This window comes from Schistocerca gregaria, chromosome 4 (assembly GCF_023897955.1).
Source record: "Schistocerca gregaria isolate iqSchGreg1 chromosome 4, iqSchGreg1.2, whole genome shotgun sequence".
Lineage (NCBI taxonomy): Eukaryota > Metazoa > Arthropoda > Insecta > Orthoptera > Acrididae > Schistocerca > Schistocerca gregaria.
In genome coordinates, this window is record NC_064923.1 from 453,131,736 (window position 1) to 453,144,702 (window position 12,967).

Sequence of the window (12,967 nt, forward strand, 5' to 3'; positions counted from 1 at the left end):
CCTTCCACCTTTCTCCTTTCCCTTCCTTGCTTAGAATTGGGTTTCCATCTGAGCTCTTGATATTCATGCAAGTGGTTCTCTTTTCTCCAAAGGTCTCTTTAATTTTCCTGTATGCAATATCTATCTTACCCCAAGTGAGATAAGCCTCTACATCGTTACATTTGTCCTCTAGCCATCCCTGTTTCGCCATTTTGCACTTCCTGTCGATCTCATTTTTGAGACGTTTGTATTCCTTTTTGCCTGCTTGACTTACTGCATTTTTGTATTTTCTCCCTTCATCAATTAAATTCAGTATCTCTTCTGTTACCCAAGGATTTGCACCAGCCGTCGTCTTTTTACCTACTTGATCCTCTGCTGCCTTCACTACTTCATTCCTTAAAGCTACCCATTCTTCTTCTACTGTATTTTTTCCCCCATTCCTGTCAATTGTTCCCTTATGCTCTCCTTGAAACTCTGTACAACCTCTGGTTCTTTTAGTTTATCCTGGTCCCATCTCCTAAAATTCCCACCTTTTTGCAGTTTCTTCAGTTTTAATCTACAGTTCATAAACAATAGATTGTGGTCAGAGTCCACATCTGCCCCTGGAAATGTCTTACAATTTAATACCTGGTTCCTAAATCTCTGTCTTACCATTATATAATCTATCTGAAACCTTTTAGTATCTCCAGGGTTCTTACATGTATACAACCTTCTTTCATGAATCTTGAACCAAGTGTTAGCTATGATTAAGTTATGCTCTGTGCAAAATTCTACCAGGCGGCTTTCTCTTTCATTAATTAACAACATTCAAAAATTCAGCTTCACGCAACATGTGCGAAGCTTACCTAGTGTAAACCGATCTCTGTGAGTGTAATAACTGAATTATTGACTCTAAATCGCGTATTGTGCGAAAAAAATCCAGTAGTGTTTCGTTAGTGCTCTGTATGAAACATATGCATTTCGTTAGCATTGTTGTGTGTTTTTTTTGTTTTTTGTTTCTGTTTTTGGTGTGTTTGTCATGTGTGATGAGATACGAAATGAAAGGGCCAGATCCAGGGTTCGAGATATAAACATATCAATAAAGAAAGGCGGACAAGGAAATGGTAGTGACTAATTGTTGTGGCAGTTTGGCAACGGCGAACTATTCGCACGTGACGGTGAGCGTTGTGATTGGATAAAACCACCTACAACGAGTGAAGTGTCAGCTATCAACGAATGTTAAGCGGACTGTACCTAGTTAGGCCGGTATTACACTATCAAATTCGTTTGTCAAATATCTTTGTCAAAGATATTTGATGGTGTAATAGGAACTTTGTCAAATGTCGTCAAATATTTGATCAAATCTAGGACCTAGCTGTAGATTTGATCAAAGAAATCGCTTGTCTTCTGTGCACTGCAATGTGACATGTTACCACATGGAGCGCTAGCATCGCTGCAGCGTTCTGTCGTCTGTAGTGTTTTTATAAACATTGCCGGTAAATACAATTGGTGTGCGCCGACAACTACAAAATTAATAGAGTTGTATGAAGCTGATGAGGCGCTTTACAACGTGAGGCACCCTGAATGCAAAAATAGATTAAGAAGATTGGAGACCTGACCTGACCTAACATAACCCTCTCCTGTAGCAAGGAATCGGAGTGTTACAGTAAGCCTGTCTTCTCAAGATGTAGCAGTTCTTAAGTGAATATTGTGCTTTGTGATAAGAGGATACACTTCACTGAGCACATACAGTAATGTATGCTTATCCATTCTTAAGTAATTGATGTACGACTTAACGTCTTCCACTATAAGCTCAAGTAACAAGTTTTGTTGAATGCTTTTATCGCGTCGTCGTGAAACCCACTGCTTCATCCAGATTAGATTAGTTTTTCGTTCCATAGATCGGTGCTGAGGAAATCCTCGTGGACGTGGAACATGTGATTTTTTTAAAGCTGAAATAACAAAACTAATAATGTGAATATATACAATACAACATTTGTTTCTATTAAAAATTTCGTCAGTGTAGTAGAATTTGGCCACCAGTAAGCCTTTAGGCTCCTTTTAAACTGATTTTTATTTGTAACTAATTTTTTATGTTTGCTGGCAAATTATTGAAGATGAGTGTTCCTGAGTAGTGGACCCCTTTTTGAACTAAAGTATGTGCTTTTAAGTCCTTGTGCAGATCATTTTTGTTCCTGGTATTGTATGTATGAAGTGAACTGTTTGTTGGAGAAAGAGAAATATTATTTAGGACAGGTTTCATTAAGGAGTAAATATACTGAGAGGCAGTAGTAAGTATACCCAGTTCTTTGAAGACGTTTCTGCAGGACGTCCGTGAATTTACTCCACAAATAATACGTATCACACGCTTTTGCACTCTGAAAACTTACGCTTGACTTGAAGATTTACCTCAAAATATTATACCATATGACATTATGGAATGAAAGTAGGCAAAGTATGCAAGCTTTTTCATTTTTATGTCGCCTATGTCTGCTAACACTCGAATTGCAAATACAGATTTGTTAAGGCGTTTCTGCAGTTCTGTGGTGTGCTTCTCCCAACTGAATTTATTATCAAGTTGTAATCCCAGGAATTTAAGACTGTCAACCTCGTACGTATGGTTCCTTTTTTCCCCCACTTCTCTTCTGCATGTGCACGCAATGCAATTGCTGTACGTGCAACTGCTGCGGTTAATAACAAGTTGTTGTCAGCCATCTTGAACTTTGACGAAAAATTTGATGACAGTGTAATACCCTTTCTAGAGCTACGCCAAAGATCTTTGTCAAATATCACATCTTTGATCAAATCTTTGACAAAGAAATTTGATAATGTAATACCGGCTTTACTAATGACAGGCCCCTCCATAACATACCTAAGAATCAGCCGAATCAGTGATTAACAGAGCTGATGGTTCCCTTATGAGGCGAAATTTGGGGAATAGTCCAGTACTTGCCTAAACGAGCGTCAGAAACCTCGTAAAACCCACACCAGGCTTTGGTGTAACAGCCCACAGTTGTTAATCCGCTGTGTGGATTCGATTCGGGTGAGGCACACTTCCCTGTCTTGCAAACTGGCGCACTGCGCGTTACGCTACGAGAGCAGATGAAGAGATAACATTGCAGTATACGAATAACTAATCTTTCCAAAAAAACGCGTTACGTTATGAACACGCCTAGTCTATGTTGCGAGGAGCGACGACGCTCGGCTCGGCCGCAGCCGATGGCTGGGCGCTGCTAGGGAGTTGTCGCGCGCACGTTGGCCAGCCTGGGGCGCGCGCCCAGCAGGAAGGTCGGCGGTCTGGGCGTTGAGTCGCGGTGCGCCACTGCCGCCGGACGCGTGTGCTGCCACCGCCTCTGCCTGTGCCGGTGTGTGTGTCCGCGTGTGTGAGTGTGTCGTGTGCTGTGCTTCCAGCGCTGGCGAGTCGCCCGCATGGCCGCCGCCGCCTCCAGCCAGTGAGCTCAGTAAGTGCCCGACTGCCGCTGCCATCGCACGCGCCGGCCTCCTGCCTTTCCTTTTTCTGCGACAAACAAAAGCCGAGGGCCGGGGGCGGCACGCCGCTCTCCAGAGCGTTGATCTCCTTTGTCCGGACGCCGGCCTACGCCAGGCTAGCGGCCGGGGCTCACATGCGAGTTGTGCCGTCGCTTTCTGAATCTCAGCTCCGTACGGCTCACTTTTTTTTTTCTGTGCGCCTTGTCCGGAACTGTCCTTGACAACGGAGACTCCACGGTAAATACAACTGACGCAATCAGCCGAAACAAAAAGTCTTTCTAAATTCTGTCTTCAGCGCTTCACAACAAAAACAACTGATCTTGAACAGTCAGACGTCCTTTAAAACGGCGTCTGTTGCCTATTCCTTTCCTCAATAAAAAAATTTCCTTATATCTGATGCTGAAATGTCAAAAGCCATCATTTCATGAAAACTTATTTATTTGTTTACATAGTTGACGCTTATGTTGAAGCATTAAAATCAAACTTTATACAACAGTGTGTACAATAAATAGATTTAGATCTTATATGTCAACAATTTCTTCCTTTCCCAAAACGTCTTCATTATGAGAGATCTGGCGGTTCGTTCTTCTGCAGATACGACGTACGTTTTCCGTTGTGATGTTCTGAATGTCACTCACATGTATTTGTTCTTAAGCAGCAGCTTGTTTATGTTGAATTCGTGTTTAGTAATGTTCAGTTCATTCAGATCCCTTTGTACTGCCTTAAACCAGTTGTTTTTTTATCTTACTGTTTCAAAAGTAGTCAAAAAACTGTTTGAGGAATCTAGTATTCGGTAAGCGAGAAATGAGGCCATAAACTACACACGTCTTTCATTTACGCCAGAATTCTTGGGAAAATATTACCGATACCTCTTGAGACCCGCGTGCAGGCACGTAATTTCATCTTTCACTATCAATTGCATCAGACACGTGAACAAAATTAATGCCTTTGTTCGTAGTATTAAAAGACAACAAAAAGAACCTGATTTTCTTACAGTCTGGACGACAAGATTAGACAGCTGTTTCACAGCAAATTAATGTAGTACATTTTGGTTCCCATTACAGAAAATTTTCTTGACAGCACATCACATTTATTAGTTGTGAAATAAACGCTATCGATAATTAGGAATTGTTTCACAGCAAATTAATGTAGTACATTTTGGTTCCCATTACAGAAAATTTTCTTGACAGCACATCACATTTATTAGTTGTGAAATAAACGCTATCGATAATTAGGAATTGTTTATATTCGAAACACATAAAACCCGTGTGTGTGTGTGAGGGGGTCTTTCATTTGGTATGTTCCAAGTTCTTTAAATCAAAATAAGACTGAAAAATCAAACATTAGATCAAGCAATATGCAATTATTGACGTGTGGTATACAGACAGAGAAGTTGCTAGAACAGTGTGCAGAAACATATCAGATCTACCCATCAGAATACGGAAAAGAATGCTCGAAACAGCTTATAACTCAATAGAGATGCAGCTTATGAATGATTGACTGCTGGTTTGCCACAGATTTACTGTTCCAAGTAGGAAAAGCACGTGGAAAGAAATATGGATGAAACTGGCAATTCGATATCAGTGACGCGATGGTGGAGACATACTTACAGAAATTATCTTTATATCTCGAAAATACTTAATTGGCACTGAGGAAAGACACGTAACGACGATGGTGGTAGCCAGTTGCGCTTCGACGGGTACGAAATAGTTCTCAATGAAAGTAACTATATTCAGTAGTAGTACATACAAATTTCTTTTGTAGATGGATGCATTAATAATTACCAGATTTAGTAAAACTGCAGAATAATTCAAAAAATGGCACTGAGCACTATGGGACTTAACATGTATGGTCATCAGTCCCCTAGAACTTAGAACTACTTAAACCTAACTAACCTAAGGACAACACACAACACCCAGTCATCACGAGGCAGAGAAAATCCCTGACCCCGCCGGGAATCGAACCCGGGCGCAGGAAGCGAGAGCGCTACCGCACGACCACGTGATGCGGGCTGCAGAATAATTATTGGAGATGCATTATTTGCTTACTGTTATGACGCAACAGAAAATTTTGACGGTACCAGTATTTGGAATACTAATATAATTCGAAGTTATTTATGCGAAGTGTCACATTCCATCCCATGCCGATGCATCATGACATGTTAGATTACGAAAATTATTGGTACGTGCTGAATGAACCGATGCCGTTCAAATGGATTTTTTTAATCATCTGTACTCAGCAACACATTTTCGTTAAAATATATTTGCATATTATTGCAGCGAGAGCGCTGGGGCAGTGGTGAGAAGACTCGAATAATGCCGGACAAGATAGAGGTTCAGCACACCTTTGTGTTTCCATCGAGTTTTCTAAATAGTTTGAACCGAATACCTCTATGGTTCCTCGCGTAAGGCCGCGTCCCTTTTATTCGCCAGAGTCTTTAAACGATGTCGGCACCTTTCACACGTATTCGGCTATATTTGTTACGTTTGGTACGAAGTATCCTGCGACTATAAACATCAGATTCGTGCCACATCCACAGGTCACAACTATAAGTAGGGAACATATAACAGCCGGCCGGTGTGATCGAGATGTGCTAGGCATATCAGTCTGGAACCGCGCGACCGCTAAGTTCACAGGTTCGAATCCTGCCTCGAGCATGGATGTGTGTGATGGCCTTTAGGTTAGTTAGGTTTATGTAGTTCTAAGTCTAGGGGACTGATGACGTCAGATGTTAAGTCCCATAGTGTTTAGAGCAATTTTGAACCATTCTTTGTTTGATGTTGGCTAATCTTGCGTAATCTCGTTTTTGCTCTCGGAATCGTTTCTTGCAATAACGAACAACTTTACTGCAGAAATGCATAAGCTGGCAGTGTAGTGAAAGAAAATAGCTTCATCACATTCTCAAATTACGCGAGCAAAAAACAACCCCAGAACTTTCCGCGACCATATACAGGATTAAATTCGATACCTGTCTACACATTCTTAAGCAGAAAATACATAATTCGCCGTGGCTCATGATCCGTCCATGGTATGCATTTTTTAATCTCGAAGGCCCCGTTGGCGTGTCGGGGGTCAGGTACCTACCCCTCTCCCTCCCTCCCTCCCTCCCACTTTGTTTCATTCCTCGCACATCAAGACGTAAGCATGAAACGAAACTATACAAGAAATCTTATAGTTCTAAATCTGTGCTAAATCACCATAAGAGTAATGGATAGCTGGATTTCGGAGTTTTCTCAGTGATCATGAAGGAGTGTGAGCCTTTCCGTTACAAACTTTTTAGGCTTCCAGAATATAAAATATAAACCACTTACGATTCTTTAAAGAATCTAGCTTCCGTGTATAAAATAGCTGCAAACGTCTGATTACTTCACAAATGAGTTAATCTGTTAATTCTTTGACGTTAAACATACAAAACCTTTCTGGTTGAAGGCACCAAACCCTAATTACACTGATGTGCAAAACTTAAGGACCTTCCAGGTGTAGAAGTATGAAACCGGAATTTGGTTGCAACAATAATTCCACGTCTGTTGTTTGAAACTGATTAATAATGTTTTATTCAGAGTAATCTCCATTGCTATTTATGCATTTCACCCACCTCTCTGGCAAAGTATGAATACCACGCAAAAAAAAGAAAGTTTTTCTTTTGAAACGAACCATTCAGCGAGCCATTTTCGTACATTTTCATATGAATTGAAGCGTTGCTGAGCAAGAGCGTGTCCCAGTGATGGAGATCATAATCGGAAGGAGCGAAGTCTGAAGAATAAGCCGCATGCTCTAGTATTCACCAGTTTTGCTGTGTGTGCGACTGGCCGCTATCATGGAACAATATTACTTTGTGTTGCCTTTTTCCATATTCCTGTCGTTTTTCACGTAATGCTCGATTTAAATCGAGCATTTGCCGGTGGTAGCGATCAGTGTTTACGGTTTCACCAGGTTTTAGCAGCTCATAATAGATGAAACCCTTCTGACCCCATCAAACACAGAGCATTGTCTTCTTTCCAAAGCGATTTGGTCTTGCAGTGGATGTCGGTTGTTTCCCTAAATTCACCCATCCTTTACGAAGCTTAGGATTCTCAAAATATATTCATTTTTCATCACCTGTCACTATTCGATGGAGAAACGACTTTCCTTTGTATCTGGCGAGCAGCATTTCACAAGTGGTCTTTCGAATTGCCTGGTGTCTTTCATTTATTCATGCGGAACCCATCTTCCCAATTTCTACACCTTTCCCGTAGCTTTCAATCGAAGTTTAACGGATTTCCGCTTCGCATTCGATTGTTCCGCGAGTTCCTGTTGAGTTTGAGTATCATCTTCATCCAATGAGGCCTGCAATTCGTTGTCTTCGAACTTTCTCGGTGGTTTGGCGCCGTCGTCGTTTCTCACGTCAAAATCACCACATTTCAATTTTTTGGATCACTCGAAACACAGTGTTTTCCCAGGAACTTGTTCGCCAAAAGCTTCGCCAAGCATTCGATGCGATTCTGCGGCAGTTTTTTTCGAATGCTAACAGAAAACCAGTTGTGTCCTCAAGTCGTTGTTCGTAAGCACAAAACTCGACATTCAGGGTTTTAAAGCCGCTCTGGGTAGCCGCGCAGTCTCAGACGCCTTGCCACGGCTCGCGCGGCTGCCCCCGTCTGAGGCTCGAGTTCTCCCTCGGGCATGGGTGTGTGTATTGTCCTTAGCGTAAGTTAGTTTAAGTTAGATTAAGTAGTGTTTAAGCCTAGAGACAGGTGTCCTCGGCAGTTTGGTCCCATAGGTACTTTCCACAAATTTCCGGAGTTTGAAACAGATACTAATGTATGGAACTTGGGTTACTGCGTCAGCCGTTACAGGAAGCAGATGGCGCTGCAGACGCGGTATCGCAGGCTCTACATTGACGACTAGCACCATCTATAGGGAAATTCCGGTTTCATACTTATACACCTGGTATAGTATAGTACAAAAGGTAACTGAAAGAAATGAAAGGCTCTTGCGTCCTGAGAATCAGAGAATGCACTCGGGCGCACCTTGCGAAATGAGACCATGGTTCCATGATTCGACGTACAACGCCGCTTGAATTTTATATAAGTGGTTTTTTTTCTGTTATTAAGCCAACAGTTCAGGCCTTAATGCGTAGCGTCTGGTTCATTGTTGATTGTTAATTGTTTCGTATCGAGTCCTAAACAGGTTAACGCCGCTTTGGTTGTCAGTTGAGGTCACTACATAACTTGATTATTATATTACTGTGTTGGAGCTTTCGTTGTTCTTGCAAGAAAAATAACTAGGACGAATTACTGGGTATCCAAACGTTGTGGGCGCGCTCAGAATGCACCTGTAAGCGACGGTTTTTGTTCAGCGAAAAAATGAATTATCTCAGGGCTACTGCTTTCCAAGTAAAACTTATCGCGTTATCTGTATTGAAAATTGAGAGTGAAGTTATACATAGAATTTGTTGCGATAACATAATCTACGTGTAATGCCAACTTTCGCGGTTCATGGTCTCATATTATTTATATTTATTGCTTCTATGAATAAATCGCATCGGTCTCGCTGGTTTCATTGTTATTGTAAGGCGAACAAGGTTTTCCTCCTACTAATCGCACACTATTAGGTGGCCCTTTCGCTGAAGGGGTGCTGGGAGCGAAAACTTCCGATTGGTTCGTAGCACATTGGCTGCTTGAATAAGCCCCGTCTCCTTCTCCAAGGACAGCCACATTATAGTTTATAAAAGAAACGCACATATTACGGGTTACTGCGTCGATAAAGCGATACGAAAGTTGATGGCGAGCCCTAGAAGAACCAGAACGTTTTTCTAATTAATAATTAACAATAACAATAATAACCACTACTCAAAACAGCGCACGGATCAACGCGACTTTCACAATGGCTACTTATTCCTCTTGTAGCCTCTCCCCGATGTTAATCAAATCTGTATATTGAGCAAGCAGTAAAGGAAACAAAAGATAAATTCGGAGTAGGTATTAAAGCCCATGGAGAAGAAATAAAAATCTTGAGGTTTCTGTCAGAGACAGCAAAGGACTTGAAAGAAATGGAATGGTCATATAAAGTTGATCGTCGGTAAAGCAGATGCCAGACTGAGATTCATTGGAAGAATCCTAAGGAAATGCAATCCGACAACAAGGGAAGTAGGTTACAGTACGCTTGTTCGCCCACTGCTTGAATACTGCTCAGCAGCGTGGGATCCGCACCAGATAGGGTTGATAGAAGAGATAGAGAAGATCCAACGGAGAGCAGCGCGCTTCGTTACAGGATCATTTAGTAATCGCTAAAGCGTTACGGAGATGATAGATAAACTCCAGTGGAAGACTTTGCAGGAGAGACGCTCAGTAGCTCGGTACGGGCTTTTGTTAAAGTTTCGAGAACATACCTTCACCGAAGAGTCAAGTAGTATATTGCTCCCTCCTACTTATATCTCGCGAAGAGACCATGAGGATAAAATCAGAGAGATTAGAGCCCACACAGAAGCATACCGACAATCCTTCTTTCCACGTACAATACGAGACTGGAATAGAAGGGAGAACCGATAGAGGTACTCAGGGTACCCTCCACCACACACCGTCAGGTGTCTTGCGGAGTATGGATGTAGATGTAGAGATGTAGAAGAGCAGTTGAACGGAATGGACAGTGTCTTGAAAGGAGGATATTAGATGAACATCAACAAAAGCAAAACGAGGATAATGGAATGTAGTCGAATTAAGTCGGGTGATGCTGAGGGAATTAGATTAGGAAATGAGACACTTAAAGTAGGAAAGGAGTTTTGCTATTTGGGGAGCAAAATAGCTGATAATGGTCGATGGAGAGAGGATATAAAATGTAGACTGGCAATGGCAAGGAAAGCGTTTCGGAAGAAGAGAAATTTGTTAACATCGAGAAAGATTTAAGTGTCAGGAAGTCGTCTCTGAAAGTATTTGTCTGGAGTGTAGCCATGTATGGAAGTGAAACATGGACGATAAATAGTTTGGACAAGAAGAGAATAGAAGCTTTAGAAATGTGGTGTTACAGAAGAATGCTGAAGATTAGATGGGTAGATCACATAACTAATGAGGAGGTATTGGGGAGAAGAGGGGATTGTGGCAGAACTCGACAAGAAGAAGGGACCGGTTGGTAGGACATGTTTTGAGGTATCAAGGGATCACAAATTTAGTATTGGAGGGCAGCGAGGAGGGTAAAAATCGTAGAGGGAGACCAAGAGATGAATACACTAAGCAGATTCAGAAGGATGTAGGTTGCAGTTAAGTACTGGGAGATGAAAAAGCTTGCACAGGACAGAGTACCATGGAGAGCTGCATCAAACCAGTCTCAGGACTGAAGACAACAACAACAACAACAACTTATTCCTACAGTGGTTAATTTTCTTAAGGTTGTCAACCAACGTTAACATTGTGTAGCGGCGTAAAATCAGCAAACTTTCACTTATAAGAAAAGGGCGACCTTACAGAGTGCACTCTTCCCATGTAAAACGTGACACGACGAGTCCAGCTTATTGCACCCCTCGCTCCTACATAATTTTAATTTTCACAGCACGAAGATTACTGTAAGCATTAAGATAATTTTCAGAGGAATAGTTTGTGATATTATGTTTCTTTTATTTACATTCTTGACTAAACTTTTGCAGGATGACACCTTAATTTCTTACTCGCGAACAAAGAATGGGGCGGATGTAAGAGGGAGGGGAGAATTCGCTGACGCATGACACCGCCATATCATCAAATATGCATCGCTACTGTATAGCGTGTCATTACATAAAATCAGTATTACACTTAAGTGACTGAAGTCATAAGATAGCGATAAGCTCATATACAGACGGCAGTAGTATCGCATACGCATGCCAGTGCTTGGCGGAGGTGGCATTTGTACTCAGGTCATTCATGTGATAAGGTTTCATTATGGACACACGACAGGAATTAACAGACTCTTGAACGCGGAATGGGAGTCAGAGCTAGACGCATACGAGGTTCTATTTCAGAAATCGTTAGCGAATTCAATATTCCTGTATCCACAGTGCCAAGAACGTGCCGAGAAAACTAAATTTCACGCATACCTCTCACCACGGACAACGCAGTGGCCAACGGCCGACCCTTAACGACCGAGGATAGCGGCATTTGCATGGAGTTGTCAGTGCTAACAGACAGGCAACACTGCGTGAAATAATCGCAGAAATCAATGTGGGAGGTACCACGAATGTATCTGTTAGGACAGTTCGCCGAAATTTGCTTTAATGGGCTATGGTAGCAGACGACCGACGCGAGTGCCTTTGCCAGCAGAACGACATCGCCCCCAGCCCAACTTCTGAGCTCGTGACCATATCGTTTGCACCCTGGACGGCTGGAAAACCGTGACCTGGTCACGTAAGTCCCGATTTCAGTCGGTGAGAGCTGATGGTTCGGTTCGAATGTTGCGCAGACCCCACGAAGCCATGGACCCTAATAACAAGACAGTGTGCAAGCTGATGGTGACGCCATAACGTTGTCGGATGTGTTAACATGAAATGGGCTGAGTTATCTGATCCAATCGAACCAATCATTTATCGACTTTTTTTTAGCTTCATTTCCCCACACAACGATGGAATTTTTATGGTTGACAATGCGTCATGTAACCAGGCCACAATTATCTGGACTGTTAGAGCGAATAGTTTGCCCACCCGACGTGAATGGCATTGAACATTTATGGGACATAATCGAGAGATTAGTTCGTGCTGAAACAACTTGTTGAGTCCACGCCGCATCGAGTTGCTACACTAAGCCGCGCAAACGGAGGTCCGACACGATATGGGACCCTCGTCTTTTTTTGTCACCTCAGTGTGTATAGTATGTATATAGAATATTCTATTTTTTTCGGCTCTGCAAAACGAATGATACACAAAGAAGCTTTCTGCTTCGTGAATGATTTATTTATTCAAATATTTTTTGTTTCGCTTTCTTCGGCAATTCGACTAGTGTGGCTACCACGTCAATTCTACAGGGTGAAGAGTATTTAAACCGACAAACTCTGGGAGGTTGTAGGGGACATCAAAACATATTTTCCCCTAACGTTATTTTTTCTTATGAGGAGTATTTAAACCGGTAGAGGAAGATGTCTCTGTCGGCAAATGTAACTAAACCAACAAATACTTTTCCATTTTTTTTATGACCAAGAGACAACACATTAACACAACCCAATTTCAGTTACAGTAGATTTTCAAAAACGCCTCCATTTACACGTAAACAAAGGTTACACCGTCGGATCATGTTCTGTCTGACACGGGCAAAAACCCCAGGAGTATCCTGAATTGTTCCTGCTGTTGCTAATATCCGGGCAACCAGATTCTCTTCTGATGCTACAGGAGTTTTGTAAACAAGGTTGCGCATCTCTCCCCACTCAAAAAAGTCCAGAGGGGACTTATCTGGAGATCGAGCAGGCCATGGTACAGGACCACCTGTGCCAATCTACGTTTCTGGGAACCGTCGGTCCAGGAATCGACGCACACGACGACTGAAATGTGCCGGCACCCCGTCATGTTGGAACCACATGTGTTGTCTTC

The 12,967-nt window shown here is 42.2% G+C and overlaps 1 protein-coding gene across 1 annotated transcript in view; it reads left to right on the plus strand.

Moving 5' to 3' along the window:
* Window positions 1-3,245: 3,245 nt before the first annotated feature.
* Window positions 3,246-12,967, plus strand: part of LOC126365909 (protein disabled) — a 467,529-nt gene continuing 457,807 nt past the window's right edge. Inside the window, exon 1 of the mRNA XM_050008634.1 lies at window positions 3,246-3,419. The gene's annotated coding sequence lies outside the window, so the exon portion shown is untranslated. The remainder of the gene's footprint in view (window positions 3,420-12,967) is intronic.